At 43.1% G+C, this 24,129-nt stretch overlaps 1 pseudogene; it reads left to right on the forward strand.

Annotated features, from left to right (window-relative positions):
• The first annotated feature begins 332 nt into the window (after positions 1-332).
• Positions 333-18,645, forward strand: LOC108941946 (protein kinase C eta type-like; annotated as a pseudogene).
• The last annotated feature ends 5,484 nt before the right edge of the window (positions 18,646-24,129 follow it).

The following is a 24,129-nucleotide window of genomic DNA, read 5'->3' on the forward strand; positions in this document are numbered from 1 at the left end:
TTCAGTGAATAATAATTCCAGTTTCTGACTCATCCCTTCACACTTTGAAAGCTTTTTTTGTGTCACTGACAACATGTTTGTCATGGCTGCCGAAGTGGGACGGACCCAAGCGCGGTTGCACAGGATTGCAGAATGCGGAAGCCAAGTAGGGACAGACTGAAGCAAAAACCAAGGGACAGGCAGGAGGTCTTCGAGGAGCGAACATCATTTCTAGAAAGATCCGAAGGTGGTGGTCAGTAGGCAGTTGAGAGTTAGGGAGCCGGGGAAACACAGAGATGGGGTAGGCAAACGCGGGAAGAGGGAACTCGGGAAACTCACAGGAAACACTAGGCATGAATGCAGTGGTGTGCTCAAAGAGGTTCCACAACCGGAGGTGGCTGGGCGCCATGCGTTTGTGCACCTGTGCCCTGATCTGCTGCAGGTGCAACCGCTCCGTGCGGGGGCGTGACAGTGCATAAGTGTGACTGTTGGGCATGACTCTTCTTTTTTTAGTCTAGCTGTGTTTTTGTCTTTTGATCATCTGAATGTGAGCTGGAGAATTATTCTGTACAAACAGGTCCAAATGTAGCCAGTGAACTGTAATCCTTGTATTGCCTCTGGCAGAGTGTTGAATGTCCTTTACTTATCTCAAGGTGAACTTGGAGCCAGATGGAAAGATTTACATTATCATCTCTTTGACTGGTTCATTCATTGACAGTAAGACTCCTGTCTCACCCCTGCAACCTAGCAGTCTTCAGTCTGGGCAACACGTATTGAAAACCAGTCAGAAAAAGAAAAGAACAAAGCAAACCACCGCTGTCCAACATCTGTAGACATTTATGCTTATCTTAAAATTACACTGTAAAGCTATCTGCAGTGATTTACCCATTTATGCAGCTGAGTAATTTGATTTACTTAGCCATTTAGGGTAAGTTTAGGGTACTACAGCTGACCTCTGAGGCTCTAACCACTACACCACATGATGCCCCAGCCTCTGGGAATTACTGCAGAAGAGTTTATTTCTTGCACATCATTCATATAGTAATAAATGTTCTATTATATTAATAGCAGACATTTCATGTTATTGGACATGGAGGTGGGGTTCGAAAGTTCTGCCTTGCCCTGTTGTGGAGCACAAGATATGGCTGTGGAAGGATAATGGACAAAAGTTCATTTCCATCGCCTTTTGTCATGTCTTACTTCTACTTTTATGTCTAACTGATATCTGTCGCCTCCCAGATGAGGCCACAGCGAACACAAAACTGTTGCGGAAGTTCACACGAAAGCACCAGGGAGCACTGCGGAGGAAAGTGCACCAGGTGAATGGGCACAAGTTTATGTCCACATACCTCCGCCAACCCACCTTTTGCTGCCATTGCAAGGAGTTTATCTGGTGAGACGGACACCTGGCTATCTTTACCTCTCTGCTATCCATAAGCAACACACATTACACTGTTTACCTACTTACACATGAACACACAGACACATGCCTTTGTCCACACACTGGCACCTAGAAAAGCTGAACAAAAACACCAATCCATTCACATGTACACAAAATCACAGAAATGTTGTACATTCCCTGGTAACCTGTGTTCTCTCTGTGTAGGGGGGTGTTTGGTAAGCAAGGCTACCAGTGCCAAGGTGAGTGAACCACCCTAGTTCAGCATTTCAGTGGGTCAAATGAATGGACAGAAGTACTCTCTAATTTTCAGTAACCACTTGTCCTGGTCAGGGTCATGGCGGTCCAGAGCCGGTCCTGGAATCACTGGGTACAAGGCAAGGAGTGGTACACCCTGGACAGGACGCTAGTCCATTGCAGGGTAGCCACACACGTTCACACGTTACAGACAATTCAGAGTGTCCAGTTGACCTGTACTGCTTGTCTTTGGACTGTGGCATAAAACTAGAGCTTACAGAGCAAACCCACACAAGTACAAGGACATGGAAAAGACACACAGGCAGAGCTAGAGTCAAATTTGTGCCCAAATAGTCCTGGCACTTTGAGACCACAATGGACAAATAGTTTTTATTTCACCTATTGTGTATTGTCTTAAATGTATACTTGGTTGAGGACTTGTCTACCCAAGGTTTTCCTTCTCCTACTTTTTAGCGAGTTTCCTAAATCGCTTGAAGGAATCTTGTTCCCTTGTGTACCATTCTTTATGAGTGGATCAGTAGCATGTAGTGTGGCTTCACTGACTGCCTTTGTGGATGAACTGTGTGGTGTCCTGAACGTTTTCACACTGGAGTTTATACGGCTCCTGTGTGGGCTTTCTTCAACCTTTTAGTATTCTAATTATTGTTTTAAGGGAACAGGGGACTATAGTTTCTCAGACCAAGTGGGGTTGATTTTATGTGTATTCTGTTTTAATAAGAGGGGGCATGGTAGAGCGGCGGGCTTAGCCAGGTTCCGCTCTCAGGTGGGTCTGGGGTTCAAGTCCTGCTTGGGGTGCCTTGCAACGGACTGGCATCCCGTCCTGGGTGTGTCCCCTTCCCCTGCAGCCTTGTGCCCTGTGTTGCTGGGTTAGGCTCCAGTCTGCCGCAGCCCCACTTGCGATTAGCGATTTCAGGCTGTGTGTGTGTTTTAGTAAAGTTTATACTTATTTCTTTACTTCCTGTTGGGTTTTTAATTTTAATTTATTTACAGAGCTCCTCTTAACTTTGGGTGTAAACCAAGGGGTGTAGTCAGTGAAACACACACACACACACACACACACATTTTCTGGACCGCTTGTCCCAGACGGGGTCGCGGGGAACCGGAGCCTACCCGGCAACACAGGGCGTAAGGCCGGAGGGGGAGGGGACACACCCAGGACGGGTCAGTGAAACATATGTTTCTATTTACCCACCCTTTTTATTGACAAGCTAAGTTATGTGGTCCTGTTGCTTGGTTTTTGTGTCTAGTCTGCACCTGTGTGGTCCACAAGTGGTGCCACCAGCTAGTGGTCACAGCATGACCTCGCATGAAGAAGGTGGACAAAGATGAGGTGAGATGCCTCTCATTTTGCATTTATTAATTTCGCTGACACTTTTCTCCAAAGCAGCTTACAGTGTTAACCTGCCTATAGTTATTTACCCATTTATACATCTGGGTAATTGTATTGGAGCAAATTTAAAGGTAAGTACCTTGCTGGAGGGTACTACAGCCAGAAGTGGGATTCAAACCTGTGGCCTGAGGGTCTAAAGGCAGTAACTGTAACCACTACACTACTAGCTGTCCCTGGTGCTCTTGGTATACCTTTGGAACTGAAAGTTGCAGGTTCAAATTTTACCTGCTGCTATGAGCACTTTTATTGGACCAGTTTAGTATTAATAATTCAAACCTGGAACTTTTAGTTTCAAAGGCAGCAGCTCAAACCACATGTAATTCTTCTTGACATTCATTATCGATTACAGCTTACTGTCATGCAGGGTTGCTCTGGTCCTGGGCCTATCTTGGAGGCATAGGTTACGAGGCAGGATACATCCTGAGAGGGATGCCTGTACATCACAGCATAGTGAGACACATTCAAAGAATGGGCAATTCAGAGTCAACAGTTCCCCAGAATAACATGTTTTAGAAATGTGGAAGGAAACCACCGGAGTTGTCGTCGTCATCATCATCATCATCAAAGCCTTCCACCCCTCCTGTGGCATAGGCTGCTAACAGGCATCCTCTCCAAGAACTGAGATGTCTTGAAATCCTTCTTATCATTTCTGTAGCTAGCAAGGTTTTTACGGTGTGGGGTAGCTAGCCCCAGACCACTAGAGTACCTGAAGGTAATTTAAACACTTATCTGAATCCAAAGCTGTGGAGCTGTTTCAGATACCAGGACTACATTTAGATTTATTCATTTAGCTAACCCTTTTCTCCAAAGCAACTTACAACATTAAACTACTTACAATTATTTACCCATTTAAACAAATGAGTAATTTTACTGGAGCAGTTTACATTTACATTCACTTATTTAGCAAATGCTTTTCTCCTAAGCAACTTCCAATGAACTCTATGTAGTGTTATCAGCCCACAACCCTTATTAACCATGGTGACTTACATTACTAGATACACTATTTACAAAGTTTAGGGTAAGTACCTTACTCAAGGGTACTACAGCACTAGGTGATGTTTGAACTTTCAACCTTTGCACCCAAAGGCAAAATATCTAATCACTGTGTTATCAGCTGCCCACTACTACTCCTTGCTCCACCAGCATCAACTACACAAAGGAATTATAAACCGTTTTATTTTGTTATCAGTTAAATGTCGTATTGAGCAGGTGAAGCTGGCATAGCTCAATAAAAATGTACCAGTAAAACATTTTTGAATCATAGAGCAAATATACTATTTTTTTGTTTCAGAGGCCCAATTAAATTTGAAAATATGACAAAAGCAATTGACATATTTTCACAAATAAAAGTCTAGTTTTTTCTTACTTGGTTTCCATAACCTTTAATGGGGATGTAGAAAACTGTAGTGTTGAACATAACAAAAATATGAGAAGATTTTATTGTTACAGTCTTGAAAATTACAGTGAAGTTCATCATGGCTTTGTAGCACTGTAACAAAAAGCACAGAAACAAATAAAGCAAATTACATTTTGTTATGCTATTCCCCCGGCGCGGTTGCGTCGGACCCAAGTGTGGGGCATGGGAAGCTTGGTCAAGGGGCGGTTCAGCAGACATTGTCAGGGAACAGGCAAAGGGTCACTGATGTACAAACAGAATCCAAAGGGACAAATCCAAGAACCACAATCCAAGAAACAGGTGAGTGATCAGGCAAACCAGTGAGTTGGAAACGAGGAGCAGGGCGAGGAGCGTGGAGCAGGACGAGGAACGAGGAACGAGGAGCAAGACTAGGAGCGCAAGTGATCAATAAGGCTGAACAAGGTTCCGCATCGGGCTGTGTTCCGCAGCCCCTTTTTAAGCTTGTGCTTGCTAATTCGAAGCAGGTGTTCCCTGTTGCACAGCCATGGGGGGTGTGACACATATAGTATAGTGCAAAACCATATAAAAGCACCATCAGGGTACATGTTACAATATAAATATACATAATTAAAAGAATTTAAAAGTAAGATAAAGTGCGCACATCTTTCATATTTTGAAATAATTTTAAATTAAGGGGGGATGCGGTGGCGCAGAGGGTTGAACCAGACCCTGCTCTCCGGTGGGTCTGGGGTTCATGTCCTGATTGGGGTGCCTTGCGGCTGACTGGCATACCGCCCTGGGTGTCCCCAGCCCCACACCCTGTGTTGCCAGGTGAGGCTCTGGCTCCCCATGACCCTGTATGGGATGAGTGGTTCAGACACACACACTTTCGGAACCGTTCGTCCCATCGGGGTCACGGGGAACCGGAGCCTACCCGGCAACATAGGGTGTAAGGCCGGAGGGGGAGGGAACACACCCAGGATGGGACGCCAGTCCGTCGCAAGGCACCCCAAGCGGGACTCGAACCCCAGAGCCCCTGGAGAGCAGGACCTGGTCCAACCCACTGCGCCACGACACCCCCCCATGTGGTTCAGACAATAACTTTAAATTAATCCTCTCCGTCAAATTTAAAATGTTTAGAGGTGGGATTTTTTTGACCACTTTGTGTATATAATAACATTACAAATATGGTTTTAATTATTTTCTATAGCTGGAAAAGTACTGATGGTTTTAAACAGCAGACAACACTAACACCTCATGTTTGTGCCTGTCATCTGATTTAGTGAGTGTCGTTTTAAGTGTGAGTGCCATGTAGATCAGTAGACCAGGGATTTATCTCTGATACCCAGAAGAATAATATTTTACCTGGGCAATGGGTATGAATATGAGGCCCTGTAGGTCTTCGGGTCTGAATATTAGCATAATTTGGACAGAGGTATGAGTAGGGTTACCAGTATGATGCAGTATGGTCATCAGTACTATCATCTGGGACAGAGGTTTGAGCACCAGCTATGGAGATGCTGACTGCAGAACGTCAGTGGGAAAATCCAAGACCTTTTTGATACACTGCTTCTGCTTTCTTACAGGCTGCTACTACAGGATTCAGCATCAATGTCCCACACAAGTTCAACGTTCACAATTTCAAGGTGCCCACTTTTTGTGATCACTGCGGCTCCCTACTGTGGGGCATCTTCAGACAGGGCCTACATTGCAAGAGTAAGGAAGCAGCCTTTCTCTCACTTCTCCTCCTCCGGCCATCTTATGCCACCGGCTTCCTTTTTTCTCAGAGCTTGATTCTCCCTGAAATTCTCTGTCTCCTGCTCATTTTCATTTTACTTACCCTTAAGAAGTCTCTTCTAGTTCTTATTTTTTCTGTCTAAATTTAATCTAATCATGATTCTCATTTAGTTCATTCACAATAGTTACCCACCATGTCTTCAGTTTTATTAATAACCAATAAATAATAAAAGTAAAAATAAATTCAGTAAAATTAATAAAAACAAATAAAAATAAATGTTATATGCAATGCCAACAACCTCTCGTCCCAAACAGGGTCATGGCAAGTCAGAGCCTACACAGCAACACTGGGCGCAGGGCCAAGGGGGGGAGGGGAAGCACCCTGGATGGAACGCCAGTCCGCTGCGAGGCTCAGCCCCAAGCCCGTAACACAGCAGGCTAGGGTCAAACCCGCTGCCCCACCTCACCCCCCTAATTTTATATTTAATATCTCACACACACACACACACACACACACACACACACAGAAACCCCTTGTCCCAGGCAGGGTCGTGGCGAGTCAGAGCCAAGCCTGGCAACATGCATGGCATAAGGCTGGAGGGGGAGGGGACACACACCAGTCCATCACAAGGCACCCCAAGCAGGACTTGAACCCCAGACCCACTGGGCTGCAGGACCCAGTCAAACCCTCTGCACCACCCCACCCCACCCCACCCCACCCCACCCCAACATTATATTTAATATATAAAATATACACACACATTGTCAGAAACCACTTGTCCTATGCAGGGTTGCTGGGAGCTGGGAAACTGTTTTATCTCCTTGAAAGGCTTTCCAAGGTCTCCATTACCCAGTCAATATAAAGTAAACTTTATCGGGGCAGAGGCATTGTCTTCCAGAAACTTCTACAGTAGGGCACATCACTGGCATATCAGAAAAAGAATTAAAAAGCAAAGTAATATGCAACTATGTAAAAAGATTCATATCATATGGTGAAAAATAAAATAAGGAATAATCCGAGAATAGATAAAACAGAATAATCATAATAACAAAATAAAAATCATGTAAATAGTAAAACTGTAAAACAGTGGTTACACTCCAACACCTGCCCACTTAGTCTACTAATACTAGAACTGATATACAGTGCATTCAGAAAATATTCAGAAGTCAAAAATCCTGTTTTCACTATGTCATTAATGCGTATTAAATGTAGATTGAGCGGAAAAATAAAAAAATCATGATTTTAACATACGGCTGAAACAGTAAAAAATATGAAAATGTGAAGGGGTCTGCACTGTACACAGAAGAATGCAATACACAGCCACATGCAAAAATATTTGTAAAAATGGATGTGCTTAAACACACACACACAGGTGTGCATGCTTGTCCATACATGAATACATGTTGTCCTGTGTTCATTGTTCCCAGGCATATGCCAGCACAATTGTGCAGCAACACTCCAGTGTTCAAGAGGAGAAAGTTCTGGAGGATCCCCCACAGGTGACCCAACACCTGGACATAGATGACTTTACTTTTGTACAGGTGCTGGAAAAAGGCAGTTTTGGCAAGGTAAGGACATAAGACCTTGGATTTGTGATTTCATGTCTACCTCTGTATAGGTGATACTGTTTGGATTCTGCTGGTGTTCTCCAATTTCTACTTCCCCTGCAGGTGATGTTGGCACGACTTGACAAGATGCAACGGGTGTTTGCAGTCAAAGTACTAAAGAAGGATGTCATCCTTCAGGACGATGATGTCGAGTGCACCATGACGGAGAAGAGGATCCTGGCCCTTGCACACAGCCACCCATTCCTCACGCAACTGTACTGCTGCTTCCAGTCCTTGGTACTAACACCAGCATACAAAAGCTCCACAGAGCTATACCACTGCTTCTAAAATATAGAGTTAATACATATAAACACACACTAACAATTCTCTCTCAAAGCAGGTCTATGCACATCACAAATGAAACCAATGAGATACAGAAAACTCACATGCATACATGTGCTTTACTGTGAAAAAATGTGAATGTATAAAAAATATCCCACAGCTGCTTTTATAAAACCAGAAAGTTTTTTTTTTTTTTAAGCAGAAAAGGTTTTTAATGTTGATGAAATTAAATATTCATCCATCCATTTTTATAAACCGCTTGTCCTGGTAGGGATGGTGGGGGTCCAAAATTTATCATTTATCCCGGAATCAATAGGTGCAGTCTGAGGGAAGGATACACCCTGGATGGGATGCTGATCCATCACAGGGTAACCACATGTGCACACACTGACTTACTTATTCATGCACTACAGGCAATTTAGCATCACAGGTCCACCGGGACTGCATGTCTTTGGACTGTTGAAGGAAACCAGAGCACCCACAGAATCACGCAGACGTAAGGAGAACTTTCAAACTCCACACAGACTGCCGGATTCAAACATAAAGCTGACCAGCTCAGGTACAGTGTGGCTGTAATGTTACTTGTAGCACCACTCTGAAATTAAATACACACACAGTCTACAACTGCTTGTCCCGAGCCTAACCTGGCAACACAGGACACAAGGCTGAAGGGGACACACCCCAGAGGGGATGCCAGTCTGCCGCAAGGCACCCTAAGGGGGGCCCGAACCCCAGACCCACCATAGAGCAGGCCTGGGCCAAACCCACTGCACCACCTGAAATGAAATATACTTTAGATATTGTAGAGGTACAGTTGTGATTAAGGAAATGACATTTTTATCACTGAGAAGCTGCACGTTGCTTTGAATAATGGTGTTGGCTACAGACAGAATACAGCCATTTCTTGATTTGTGAACATTAAAACTGTGAATTTTCACATTTGCAAACCTGTTGAATTTATGCTTGTAAATTTTAAATTATTAAAAATTTTAGTGATCTTTTTGGTCAGTGCTCTGCTTGGAACTGGCTTCTAGCAGTCCAGTGTTTACTTCTCTCTGGAACAAAGACTATATTTATATATTTGTACATTTTCTCAAGGTGACTGCTTGTGCTGTGTGTTGTTATTATTTACTGTTAAACATCAAACTAATCTGAATACTTTGTATTGAAAATAATGCATTACCCCCCTGCTCCGAAATTTTGAAGTCTGAAAGTAAAATTAAAAGGCTAGAAATGCCCTTTGCCTTAAAGTAAAATGAAATATTTTCAATTGTATAGATTACAGTGAAAGAAATGGAAGACATGCTTGGCATTATGTTTAATAAAATCTACAGTCTGTGTATGTACAATGCTGTATTTATTACAGCATATGTAATTGCTTAATAGCGTTATTTTATAATAGTATTTTTTGGTGAGGTTGAAATATTTTTTCTTGTATATATTTGGGTTTTTGAGTATTTTTGGGTATACTCGCATCCTACTTAGAACTAATTTTTCACATAAGAAAAGAATATTTGGCTAAGGAATAGATTTCCAGGAAAAAATTACATCTGTAAACCATGGAACAGGTGTAACTGAAAAACTGTGTAAAAATGGTGAACTCAGGAGTATTATTTTAAATGTTCAGCAGATGGAAGCTGTGACTGATGGCACAGAAATGTTTATGGCAAAATCTTTATTTTCTTAGTGGCAGAAAGCCGATAGTTAATTTCCCTTCTGCATCTGGTCTGTGTAATTACAAAGAAAAGCTGTGGCTTCATACATTACATATAAAGTTTCAAGTTTCAGGTTTATTGTCATAGTGTACAAGTATCATGAAATACTTCTTGAATGCTTCTCCACAGACTATGAGAAAAAACAACTGCACAAAACAAAACAATAATAATGACAATGAGTAATGCTATTAAACAATAAATAACCAGAATCAGAATCAGAACGAGCTTTATTGCCAAGTATGTTCACACATACAAAGAATTTGTCTTGGTGACAGAAACTACCACAGCACAGACAGAATGACAGTAACAACACAGATGAGAAGATAGAGTATGTGAATACTCACAATATACAAAAATAGTCACTAGATACAAATGCGTGAGTAAGTGAGTGTGAGTAAGAGATATGATGTGATAAATAGTTATAAATATAAATATAAAAAGAATTGTGTATTGCACTGGTTTACTCTCTGGGGGGATTTAGCTGTTCATGAGGTAGATGGTCTGAGGAAAGAAACTTTTCTTGTGCCTGGCTGTCCTGGTGCTCAGCGCTCTGTAGCGCCAGCCAGATGGCAAAGGTTCGAAGAGGAAGTGTCCTGGATGTGAGGGGTCTAGAATGATTTTGCTAGCCCTTTTACTGACTCTGGACGAGTGCAGTTCTCTGAGAGCTGGGGGGGATGTGCCGATGATTCTTCCAGCAGTCCGAACTATCTGCTGTAGTCTTCTGATGTCTGATTTCATAGCTGAGCTGAACCAGACAGTTATAGAGGTGCAGAGGACAGACTGGATGACTGCGGAGTAGAATTGCAGCAGTAGCTCCTGTAGCAGGTTGAACTTCCTCAGCTGGCGAAGGAAGTACAACTTCTGTTCGGCCTTCTTCACAATGGAGTCTATGTGGGGCTCCCACTTCAGGTCCTGTGAGATGGTGGTGCCCAGGAACCTGAATGACTCCACTGTTGCCACAGTGCTGTTCATGATTGTGAGTGGGGATAATGCTGAGGTGTTTCTCCTAAAGTCTACGATCATCTCCACTGTTATGAGTATGTTCAGCTCCAGGTTGTTATGACTGCACCAGACAGCCAGCTCTTGGACCTCCTGTTTGTAAGCAGACTCGTCACCATCCCGGATGAGGCCAATGAGTGTGGTGTCGTCTGGAAACTTCAGGAGTTTGACAGAGGGGTCTTTAGCAGTGCAGTCGTTGGTATACAGGGAGAAGAGCAGTGGGGAGAGCACACATCCCTGGGGGGCGCCAGTACTGATCATGCGAGTACTGGATGAGAATTTTCCCAGCCTCACTAGCTGCTGCCTGTCTGTCAGGAAGTTGGTGATCCACCGACAGATGGAGGTGGGCACAGAGAGTTCAGTTAATTTGGACAGGAGGAGGTGTGGGATGATGGTGTTGAAGGCTGAGCTGAAGTCCACGAACAGGATTCTTGCATAAGACCCTGGTTTGTCCAGATGTTGCAGGATGTAGTGCAGTCCCATGTTGACTGCATCATCCACAGACCTGTTTGCTCGGTAAGCAAACTGTAAGGGGTCCAGCAAGGGTCCAGTGATGTCCTTCAGGTAGGCCAACACCAGTCTTTCAAGTGACTTCATGACCACAGACGTTAAGGCAACAGGTCTGTAGTCATTAAGACCTGTGATTTTGGGTTTCTTAGGAATGGGGATGATGGTGGAGCGTTTGAAGCAGGAAGGAACTTCGCACATCTCCAGTGATGTGTTGAAGATCCTTGTGAAGATAGGAAGAGCACAGGTTTTTAGGCAGGCCGGTGAGACACCATCTGGGCTTGGTGCTTTCCTTGTCTTCTGTTTGCGGAAGACCCGACACACCTCCTCTTCACAGATCAAAGGTGCAGGAGGGGGGAAGGTGGGGGTTACTGGAGGTGTTAACTGATGCGTGGAGAGAGGGTCTGAATGGGTGTGGGGTGTGAGACAGGGTTTTTCAAACCTGCAATAAAACTCATTCAAATCATCGGCCAGTTGTTGAGTTGACACGGTGCCAGGGGATGGTGTCTTGTAATTGGTGATGTCTTTCAGGCCATTCCACACTAATGCTGGGTCGTTGGCTGAAAACTGTTTCTTCAGCTTTTCAGTGTAGTTTCTCTTAGCCACTCTGATCTCCTTTGCCAGTGTGTTTTTGGCCTGTTTATACAAGACTCCGTCCCCGTTCTTATAGGCGTCTTCTTTGGCCTGACGAAGCTGTCTGACTTTTGCAGTGAACCACGGTTTGTCATTGTTGTATGTTAAACAAGTCCTGGTGGGGATGCACATATCCTCACAGAAACTGACATATGATGTTACAGAGTCTGTGAGCTCATCTAGATTGGTAGCAGCAGCCTCAAAAACACTCCAATCGGTGCACTCGAAGCAGGCTTGTAAGTCCTGCTCTGCTTCCTCAGTCCATCTTTTAACAGCCCTTATTACAGGTTTAGCTGATTTCAGTTTCTGCTTGTAGGTCGGTATAAGTCTGGACCAGGCAGTGATCAGAGAGCCCCAAAGCTGCCCATGGGACAGAGTGATATGCATCCTTTATTGTGGTGTAACAGTGGTCCAGTATATTACTGTCTCTGGTAGGACATGTAACGTGTTGTCTATATTTTGGCAGCTCACGGGAGAGATTTGCTTTATTAATTTAAAGTCCCCGAGAATGATTATAGCAGAGTCCGGGTGTTGTTGCTCTGTGTCTGTGATCTGGTCGCCCAGCTGTTGCAGCGCTGCGTCCACGCACGCTTGCGGTGGAATGTAAACACTTACGAGGATGAACGAGGAAAACTCCCGCGGCGAGTAGAAAGGCTTACAGTTGATGAAGAGCGCTTCTAGGTCGGGACAGCACATATTCTTCAATGCTGTTGCATCTGTACACCACCTTTCGTTGATGTAGAAGCATGTCCCACCGCCATGTGATTTCCCCGCTGATTCCGCGTCGCGATCCGCTCTGAACAGCTGGAAGCCCGGCAGATGTAGCGCGCTATCCGGGATGGCTTCGTTCAGCCAGGTTTCCGTGAAACACAGAGCAGCAGAGTTTAAAAAGTCCTTGTTTCTTTGGGACAGGAGGAAAAGTTCGTCCATTTTATTGGGTAAGGAGCGGAGGTTCGCCAGATGGATACTAGGCAGCGCTGTTCTAAAGCCGCGCTTTCGGAGCTTTACTATAGCGCACCGGCTCGCTTTCCACGCTTGCGCGTCTTGGAGCGCTTGAGCAGCGCCGCTGCACCTCCGACTACAATGTTAAGCAAAACGTCAGAATAATCGAAAACCGGTAAAATGTTGGGTGGTGTGTACTGCCGAATGTTCAGCAGTTCTTCCCTGGTAAAACTGATTGTAGGAGTATAACTAAAGACGGCAAACTAACAAAAAAAGTAAAACAACTGTGGAGCCACACCGAGGCGGCCGTTCGTGGCGCCATCGTCTCCTTTGGTAACAATAATAACAATAAATAACAGTAGGGAGCCAGAGAACTCAAGAGCATGAGAATGCTTAAAGTGAAAGTGTAATCTATCAATGTGCTTGGAAGGAGCAGTCCAACTCTAGTTACAAAAGGTGGAACATTGGTGAGTGTTGTATACTCTGACAGCAGTGGGGTAAAGCTGTTCCTGTGCCTATTTGATAATTGAAAAAATAACAAGAAAGAGCTATCCAGAAGAAAAAACACATTTTTTGGGTCAAGTATGTTGTGTTTACTCAATAAACACACTGAGAATGATATTGTTAACTGGCACGTAGCCTCGTTTAATGTTCACGCTGGGTTTTCACAACCATGTGCTTTTTTACGTATCTCTGCTAAATTCGCTTCCTTGCTACCTAGGTATCCTTCCTGTACCTACCGAACACATCTGCCCTCTATAGGTAATAACAGAAACAACAACTGATCACCACAAAGTACAGTTTAGAAAAAGTGAAAATAAAACTCAGTTCACCGTGACAACAGACTGTTCAGGAAACACCTGTTCATACGATCCACTTTTATCTGTTAGCTCTCCATATCCTGGTGTTACAACATGCTCTCCCTTCTCTCCGTGTAGCTAATTGAAGTGACATAGTTAATTGTATATTTCCATGGAAATAGATACATAAAGAGACACTACTGCATTAGCAATGCTGCAAACTCAGAGTGCAGTCCAGCCCAATTTAGGATGATGTGCTCCTGCACTGCTAGGTCTGTGGTTCTGCTGATTCTAGTAAAAGCTTTGGCTGCAATCTGACAGCTCTTACATGCTTCTGCTAGACTGTAACCCTTCCGTCTGGACCTTCCAGGAGCGCCTCTTCTTTGTCATGGAGTTTGTAAATGGGGGTGACCTCATGTTCCATATCCAAAAGGCACGGAAGTTTGACGAACAGCAAGCACGTTTCTATGCCGCTGAGATAACCTCCGTTGTCATGTTCTTACACAGCAAGGGCATCATCTACAGGTGAGTCTGCTCAATTATAGGACAAAACATCTTTTAGACAGTTTGTCCTATTAATTGAAAAGAGTCTAAGTGCTATCAAGGGCATGTGATTAAAAACCTTCTTAGCAAATAAGTTATGTGACATCCTATGTGACTTAGGCAAGCAGGTCTCAAATTTGTTTATTTTTTAGATCTGCTAAGGTTTTCTCTACAACATCCTTGGAGAAGAGCAAATTTGTACATGTTGAATAATCAACAACGTTCATACCATGTTTCAGGGACCTAAAGCTGGATAATGTGCTCCTGGATAAAGATGGACACTGCAAGCTGGCTGACTTTGGCATATGTAAGGAAGGGATGTTTAAGGGTTTGACAACCAAAACCTTCTGTGGGAGTCCGGATTACATTGCAACCAGAGGTGAATTGAAGTCCTTCAATGCTTTAAATGTAGATGGTCCTCCAGATGAGTACTCACGACTGATGGGAGGCCGTAAGAGGTTTCTATTTCTTCACCACTTGGAATCTTTTCTATTGTCTCCATCTTCCTCAGTTCGTTGTCAGTTCGTTGTCAATTCGTTACCTCTTGTTCCATTCTCCCATATTCTATCCTACACATCTCGGTTTTTGTGTAGGTGAGTGAATCAGTATAAGGTTTGTGTGGCCTGTTGTGTCTTGTCTTTCTGTTTGTGTGCCAAATGTACTATCATGCATTTGTCGATGCACAAATGTATTTACCTGTTCCCCTTACCACTTCAAGGAAAATGTCCATATAAGGAGGCAAACCCCCCAAAAATTGACATTTTGGAGACATCATGAAACAAAATGGTCTTTTGAGTACAGCGGCAGTGAAAAGTTTGAGTCCATCTGTTGGTTTTATCTTCTGATCTGGTTTTAAGCAGATGTGCCAGGACCGAAATAAAAAACTTGAGGATGGAGAAAAAAATTGAGGATGGAATGAGTTTTATGGGCCTAAAAGTATTTATAAGAGTAAGAGTACTTGTAAGACTCAAGGAGGGTGAGTGCATGAGTAGTGTCTGTTCAGTTCCCGCTTTCTAACATAGAAGTGGCAGCGTCCTGGTATGGCTCTGCTTTGCCAATTAAAAAGTTGGTGATCTTTACCAATTTCGTGGCAGTCTCAACCAGTACAGCTATCATAGCATACTTCAGAGGAATTCTATTCCAACAGGATTACAGCCGATTAAGCAGTCCTTCAGTCTTCTGAAAGATACCTACCCAAGATGCACCTCAAAGTTGGGCAAGAAGTATATGGGCAAGCAAGAAATATGAAGGACATTTCAAGCTAATGACCTAGATGTAAAATTACCATTTTTTAAAGTGCCGTATAAAATAGTTAATAATAATAATAATAATAATAATAATAATAATAATAATAATACACTGCCTAACAAGGCAGTTTATCTAATTACTATTGTCACTAGCAGGGCGCAGTGGCACAGTGGGTTGGACCGGGTCCTGCTCTCCTGCGGTTCGAGTCCCGCTTGGGGTGCCTTGTGATGGACTGGTGCCTGGTCCTGGGTGTGTCCCCTCCCCCTCCAGCCTTACGCCCTGCGTTGCCGGGTAGGCTCCGGTTCCCCGCAACCCTGTATGGGACAAGCGGTTCAGAAAGTGTGTGTGTGTGTGTGTGTGTGTGTGTGTGTGTGTGTTGTCACTAGCCACTAGCCACACATACATCCTCTCTGCTGAGTTGTTTAAATAAAAGTATTCTAAGTATTGATAAAGTTCATCCATCTGCCTTGTAGGATGTTTATGTATCAGTTATGATAAATTAATGGTAAATGATGAATTGAATTTAAAAAAATAATAAAGAAGTAAAAATAATAAAATCTAAAAGTGAATCAGGTCGAATTACATTATGAGGTGGAATGCCTGAGTGAACATATAAGTCTTAAGTCGGGATTTGAAAACAGAAGCAGACGGGGCATTACTGACAGTAACAGGTAGACTATTCCATAGTTTTGGTGCTCTATAACTAAAGGCACAACCTCCTACTGAGGTCTTATTGATCACAGGTACTTTAAGGTAACCTGCATCTAATGAACGGAGATATCGTCCTGGGATATAAAAATTAATGATCTCACAAAGGTAAGCTGGAGCAATGCCATGTATTGCCTTATAGGTCAAAAGTAGGATTTTATCTCTATAAGAGACCAGGAGTCAATGCAAGGATTTAAGTACCGGTGTTATATGGTCGAACTTCCTAGTTCTAGTAACAATTCTCGCAGCTGCATTTTGTACCAACTGCAGCCTGGATACAGTCTGGTACGGACAACCCGACAATAAAGCATTACAGTAATCCAGCCTGCTGGAAACAAAAGCATGAACCAGTTTCTCAGAATCCTGTCTACAAAAGAATCGCCGCATTTTAGCTACGCTTCTTAATTGAAGGAAGCACGAATTAGTCAAAGCATTTACATGCGATACAGATGACAGCTTTCCATCCAGCAGGACACCCAAATCCTTGACACAATCCGGACGCTTGAAGGTAATACCATTTGTCGTAAACATTGGTGTGATTATGCTGAGAGTTTTAGCATTACCACCCACCACAAGTACCTCTGTTTTACTGGCATTTAGAGATAAAAAATTATTACTCATCCATATTTTTATACTGGTAAAACAATTAGCTAACGACACCACATGTGATGGATCATCAGGCTTGAACGATACATAAAGCTGTGTGTCATCGGCATATGAATGGAAATAAACATTGTGCTTGCGAATAATATCACCCAGTGGTAACATATGAAGTGAGAACAGTAATGGACCCAACACAGAGCCCTGTGGCACACCATACTGAACCGTAGTAGAGATGGAGGGGGTGCTGTCGTCAAATTTCAATACAACTTGTTCACCGTTAGCTAAATACAATTCAAACCACTTCAGAACAGTACCTCTTAGTCCAACCAGGTTTCCAAGTCTACTCAATAGGATACTATGGTCTACAGTATCAAACGCAGCACTCAAGTCTAGTAGCATAAGAATAGAGATCTGACCAGCATCAGAAGAAATGAGAATATCATTAACAACACGTGTAAGTGCCGTTTCAGTGCTGTGACCAGTGCGGAAACCAGACTGAAATTTTTCAAATATATTATGGTGATTAAGATATTTTACAATTTGGGAAGCTACAATTTTTTTCTAGAATTTTAGATAAAAACGGTAGATTGGAGATCGGTCTATAATTACATGGGTTATTACAGTCCAGATCCGATTTCTTTAGTAGGGGTCTAATAACAGCGATTTTAAGGGCTTTTGGAACACAGTCATTTATTAACGACGTATTAACAATATTAACAATAGGTTCTGCAAGCACGGAAACTGCGGCTTTCAGTAATTTAGTGGGGATTGGGTCTAAAGGACAGGTAGTACTTTTCATAGAGTGAATTAGCACAGTAATTTCTTCTAGTTATTACGTCGAAGTTACTGAGATGGTGCGGACAACTGATATCGTCAGAAGCGCTTCTGTTTGCTAAAACCGAACTAGAGGGCACTATGGATTTGCAGATATTCACTAATTTATTATTGAAAAACGACATAAATTCATCATTAGTAATAGTAGCAGAAAGACATTGTTTATCTTTGTGTTTACCAGTTAAGTAAGCGATGGTATTAAACAGGAAGCGAGGGTTCTTGTGATATTTATCAATTAACTTTGTGTGGTATTCGGATCTGGCATGAAAATGTGCCTTTTTATATATTTTATGAGGACTTGTGGGTGCTTTGATTTAATCCAACCCATTTAAAAGATGTAGTAATCTTTACTGAGTACTATGTGACCGCAAAGTATCCAGTGTACCCTTGCCTTACATTACCAATGTTCAGTCACATCCTGTTCTTAGTTTTTTGGTTTATGAAAGTAAATAAGATTCAAGTTTAAGTTCAAGTTGTTTTTATTGTCATTCCTCTATATAGCTTGTATACAGTGGAATGAAATGTCACTTCTCTAGAGACCATGGTGCAAAACAGAATAGAGTACAAGACAGTAAATATTCCATGATAAATTCATGTTAGTGATGTAACATCAACAATTATCTGATGTTGGTGTGAGTTACCCTAACTTCTTCCCACAGTTTCTGACCAAAAACCCATTAAAGCGGTTGGGTTCAGTGATTGCCGATGGTGGAGAGATTGCTATCACCAGGCATGCCTTCTTCTGCAGCATCTCCTGGGAGCTTTTGAACCGCAAAGAGCTGGAGCCCCCTTTGAAGCCCAAAATTGTGAGTTCCATTTTGTTCCATTGTAAATTTGAACATGTTAACACCATGGTTATGGAAGTTCGGAGTTTCCAGTCCATGCTATGTGCTTAAGCTGAATACATCCAGTAAGTGTCCAGACATATAAATCCAGTTTTCCTCTTCCTGTAGAAAACTCAAGAAGATGTGAATAATTTTGACCCAGACTTCACACAAGAGGAACCCACACTTACACCCATTGAGGACACTCTGATCGCCAACCTTTGCTAAGATTACTTTAAGCACTTCTCTTATACCAGTCCAGAGCTGTTGGATGGCTAGGCTTCCTTCTTCTTATCAGTCTCTCAGATTTGGGCTTTCCATAGTATGACTCGATCCCTTTCTCTGTCTCTTTCTGCTGCCATTCCTGTTCAGTGGGTTTTCCATGTTTGTAGGCAGGGAAACAGGGACACTGTTCAAAAAGTACCTGAAGACCTTGCATGACTCTTGTGAGTGGAGCATTCAATAGATGTAGACTACACAGAGAAAACCATTTGAACAGAATGCTCCTGACAGACCAGTTAACCCAGTACTAGGACACTTTGTAACCACCACTGATCAGCAATGGACACCAACCTCTTAATACAAGTATGTGGACCTTTTATGTAGAGAAAAAAAAAAAAAGGATTTTGCAGATTTTACCAGAACACAGTGCTACATTTGGTCCTCATGTAATTATGTCAAATATTTTCAAAGATACAAATATTTTTCTATTTATTTTTTTTCAGTTTTTTTTTTATTGTATTTTCTTCACATCTATTTTCAAAAATACTTGCTGCAGAGTGAACACAACTTGCATTTCCACCATCATTCATTTGTTTTTAATAAAATGTACCCAACCAGAGTAGACATGTGGGGCCAAATTAATTCAATGCATTTCCACATTGTTTAGAGATCATCCATAGTGTTCCTAAGTGTTTGTATCAATATCAGCATGATGAGCTTTGCACATTTATGAAATGAATTAGTAAACAATTGGCACTGAGCAGGAGATCCTTCATATGACCTCTCCGGACTGCAGAGCGAAGATGGCAAAAATCCAAGACTCGCTCGGACCTGGATGCCTACAAACTGCTCTTAGCTACTTTTCACTCTGCTGTCTCTTCAGCTAAAACTACCTTCTACCACAAAAAAATACAGTCTGCAACTAAAAAAAAAAACCACAGACTCTTTGCCACCTTCTCATCTCTTCTATGTCCTCCACCACCCCCTCCTCCTTCTTCTCTCACTGCTGATGACTTTGCTTGTTTCTCAAAGACAAAGTCAATGCAATCACAGACAAGCTCTCAGCATCACCCTGACCTCCCTGCGAAGTCATGCTCTCCAAATGCAAGCCGCTCTCTGAATCTGAAATCCCCAACCTCTTGATTTAACACAGAGCCACCACCTACTCGCTTGATCCAATCTCATCATCACTCCTACAAAACATCACCCCGCAACTCTCCACCTTCATCTCAAAGATCATAAACTCCTCTCTCTCCTCTGGCTGTTTCCCAGCTGTCTTCAAAAGTGCCCTCATTTCACCTCTGTTAAAGAAACCCTCCCTGGATCCCAACTCAGTCCAAAACTACAGACCAGTCTCTTTCCTTCCTGTCTAAAACTCTGCAGCAGGCAGCCTGTGATTAACTATCTGAATTCCTCACCTGGAACCATCTCCTCGATGGATATCAGTGTGGGTTCAAAGTTGGTCACTCCATAGAGACAGCACTCCTGGCAGTATCTGATGGTCTCCTGTCGGCTTGAACCACCTTCCTCTCTTCGGTCCTCATCCTCCTCAATCTGTCTGCAGCATTTGATACTGTCAACCACCGGATTCTACTCTCCTTTTTCAGTCAGCCAGGGATCAAAGGATCGGCACTAAGATTCTTTGAGTCCTACCTATTTGACAGATCCTATCAAGTGGTCTGGCGAAGCTCCTGATCTTCTCCTCGACCTCTCTCAACCGGTGTCCCACAGGTCTCGATACAGGATCTTCTTCTCTTCTCGATCTACACCTTCTCCCTCAACTCAGTCATAGCCTCCCATGGGTTAAAATACCACTGCTACACTGATGATACTCAGCTCTTTCTTTCCTTTCCACCTGGAGTATCAGACATTTCTGCACGTATTGCTGCCTGCCTGTCAGACATCTCTACATGGATGTCTGATCACCACGTCCAACTCAACCTCTCCAAAACAGAGATTCTCCACCTCCCAGCCGGCCTGTCCTCCTGTCACAATCTATCAATCAAACTGGACAACTTACTAATTTTGCCTACCTCCTCAACTAAGAGTCTGGAAGTGATGATTGACTTAAGTCTATCTTTCTTTCAGCGCATCGAAGCCACAACCCAAACCTGCAGATACATTCTCCATAATAGCCGCAGGATCTGTCCTTATCTCACAACTGACTCTGCCCAACTACTTGTTCAGGCCATGGTGACATCCTGTCTGGACTTCTGCAACTCCCTCTTGTGTAGCCTTCCCGCTACTGCCATCAAACCTCTGTAGCTGATACAGAATGTTGCTGCATGATGAACTGTTACACCCCAACCAGACCACTTCGCTCGTCTACTTCTGCCTGCTTGGTGGTCCCGCGCATGAAAGATAAAGCACAGAGGTTCTCAGTTCTGGCTCTGTTGTGGTGGAATGACCTCCCCCTCTCACTCAGAACTCTGTCTACATTCAGGAAGGGTCTGAAAACTCACCTTTTCCGGACTCACTTTGGCCATGATCTCTCAAGCTCATGTATTGTGTAAATGTTCATGCACCGTAACTTTATGATCATGCCAAGATAAGACTTTACATATCAGTTACTCCTGTATTCTATCCAAATTTGTGTACCTTTTTCAAAAAAAAAATTGTAGGAAGGTCATCGCGATTCATCTATTCTGAGTTTTATGCGCCTACTCGTGAGATGAACATCAGTGCATAAACTGGAAAGAAAGAAACTAAGTTTACCTAAGAATCACATGTCTGCAGCTATGTCTCTTTCTCAGTGGGGGTGCGGTGGCGCAGTCCTACTCTCCGGTGGGTCTGGGGTTCGAGTCCCGCTTGGGGTGCCTTGCGACGGACTGGCGTCCCGTCCTGGGTGTGTCCCCTTCCCCCACCGGCCTTACGCCCTGTGTTACCGGGTAGGCTCCGGTTCCCCGTGACCCCGTATGGGACAAGCGGTTCTGAAAATGTGTGTGTGTGTGTGTGTCTCTTTCTCCTAATGTAATGCACAAATTGTATTCCTCTGAGATGTACGTCTCTTTGAAGAAAAGTGTCTGCTAACTGAATAAATGTAATGTATTTTACCTGGAATGCCAAGGACTGGGGGGCAGCCACTGGCACTTGGACCCCAGGAGATTTTTTGTTCTCTCTCAACTTTCATTTGGGAGTTTTGTGTTCCTTTCCTCCATGGCCAGTAGGCATACTTATAGCTTTATAAAAGCAGTGATAATGTATTATGCTAGTGTGCAGTCAGCTATGCTAGTCTGGTTAACTATTTTCTTTGTTTCCTTGTCTGATGCATTTGTTTCTTTGCCCTATGCCTGTATTCAAGCACTGTGTGTCACCACATGAGAAGAGTGCTCTCTAACAATAAATTGAATTGAATAGTAACAGGAGGCAGTTGGTGGTAAGTAAGGAGGCATGGCCTTGTTAATTAGGTTAGTTTAAGTTTGTGGAGTGGTGGATGTGCAGTTTTTGTTAGTAGGTAAGGTGGTAATCCAGGATGGTTTGAGTTTATGAAGGTGGTGCATTTCAAAGTATGTATGGAGCTGTGGTTTAACTGGGGTAGTTGAGTTTGTGGAGTTGCGGTATTTGTTCAGGGTGAAGGGCATCTAACATGTGTGTGGAGGGGGTGGGTCTGGGATGCCAGACTGCAGTGTTGAGCCTTCCAGAGCTGTTGTGGGCCTAATTCAACAAAAAACCAACAAAGGGAGTGTTTTCTTCCGGTTCAGCCGTAGAAGGCCCTGAAAGAAACACACTCAGACACAAAGACTTTTCACAACAACATCGGCCGATGGGAGAGGCCCGAAAATTGGGTGTCTCCCTTCTCAGTCTTAATTCCCTGCTTTTATTTGCCAAGCTCATACATAATTCATTACAGTAGGAGTGTCAATGTGTTCCCGCCTTTTTGCTTAGTAATTTTCTGCTTCTTTTGTTCTCCAAACCCCTCATTCTAAAACTGAACCATCCAAACCCCATCATCCAGCTTACCTTAAACTGACCTCACTCCAGGCAAGGCAGGACCACTGGCCTTTTATGACATGCTCTTGGTGTGCACATCCTGCCTTTATCAGGAAATCTCTGACCTGGTGCCTGCTACAGCCTGCTCCTCACACATTACATTATTACATTCCACAGCATAGCCTTAAATCCAGTACGAAAATATTACCAGTTGCATGCTTAATTTCCATGACTAAGAAATTTGAACATGCCCGCTTGACAATGAATATCAACGAATATATCCATGAAATACCCATGTTGGTACCCTGTGACTGTGTTGGTTAGGGAAAAAAGTTAAGCTATTTGGTCTCAAGTCATAGAGATATACAGTATGTTGGGAATGCTGGATGTCTTTCTCTGTATCTTCATGGTGATGTTGGTTGGACTGAGTCATTGTGTACAGCCATTGTAATATATGCATGGGGTGTAACATCTTGTCCTGTGTATCTTGAATGTTATATGTTAGAATGTGTATGTTAGTATATTTAGTCTGCTTGAGAACACTGATCTCCCCTGAGCTGAGAATAATACATAAACAATTATACATTTTAAACCTTGGGGAAAATGAGTGATTTGGTGCTCCTTCACAGGGTCCACAAGACACAGGCTTGCTTAGAAAACAGCACTTTTAAATTAAATTAAAGTTTTGAAGAAAACTGTAAACTATGACTATGACAGCCTGTGTTAAAGAAAGTCTAACCCACCCCCAATATGGCAAATACCACATTGTTTAGCTATGATTACCACAGCAGCTGGTAGTGTAGTGGTTAGTGTTACTGTTGCTGAACCCAAAGGCTGTTGGTTCAAATCTTATCTGTACCCTAATAACCTTAAATAAGGTACTTATTCCAAGAATTGCTCCCATAAAAGTTATTTACTGTTACACAGAGTGAGTGTAGACCTATCTGTAGGATTCTTTGTTACAAGGGTCAAAAACAACACTTGTGATTGAGGACAGGTGTGGTTCAATCCACCATGCAAATATTACTCAGAAGAAGAATCTGAATATGTGGTTGATGCTGTGGGAGACTGAAACAAGGGAGGTAACAAGGAAGGTGATGCCCAGAGAAGGGTCTGTTAGGTGCAACAGCCATGTCATGAGCTCAGGAGGGACAGTTGTCTCAAAGAGATTCTGCAACCAAGGAATGTTGGTGTGGCTTCCTTTACGCCTTGCTGCTATGATTACAGCCATGTGTCAGTGTTTTGGATGAGATCATGGGTGTGACACCTAGCTGTATAAATGGGTAAATAAATGCTTTAGGGTAAAGCATCAGCTGAATGAAGTTGTCATGCCCACAAGCCAAGCAGCCACACCTGACAACAATCAACAAGGCCAGGGATAAAGGCACCTCCGTCCAGACACAGGTTTGTGGACTCTTGCAATACCTCCCTGCTTGGCTTGCAAATCAGTGCTTTGCCCCTTACATCTTGTTCTTACCTAGCTTTTGCTGTCTGCTTGTTTTCCCATGTACTGAGTATTGTCTTGCCCCAGAAATGACATTTTGGCCCCAAAAGACCGATGCCTGTCCATGACCACTGATTTTATCTGCCTCTGTGTTCTTGAATCTGGAA

The sequence above is a fragment of the Scleropages formosus genome, chromosome 21 (assembly GCF_900964775.1).
Source record: "Scleropages formosus chromosome 21, fSclFor1.1, whole genome shotgun sequence".
In the NCBI taxonomy this organism is placed as follows: Eukaryota; Metazoa; Chordata; class Actinopteri; order Osteoglossiformes; family Osteoglossidae; genus Scleropages; species Scleropages formosus.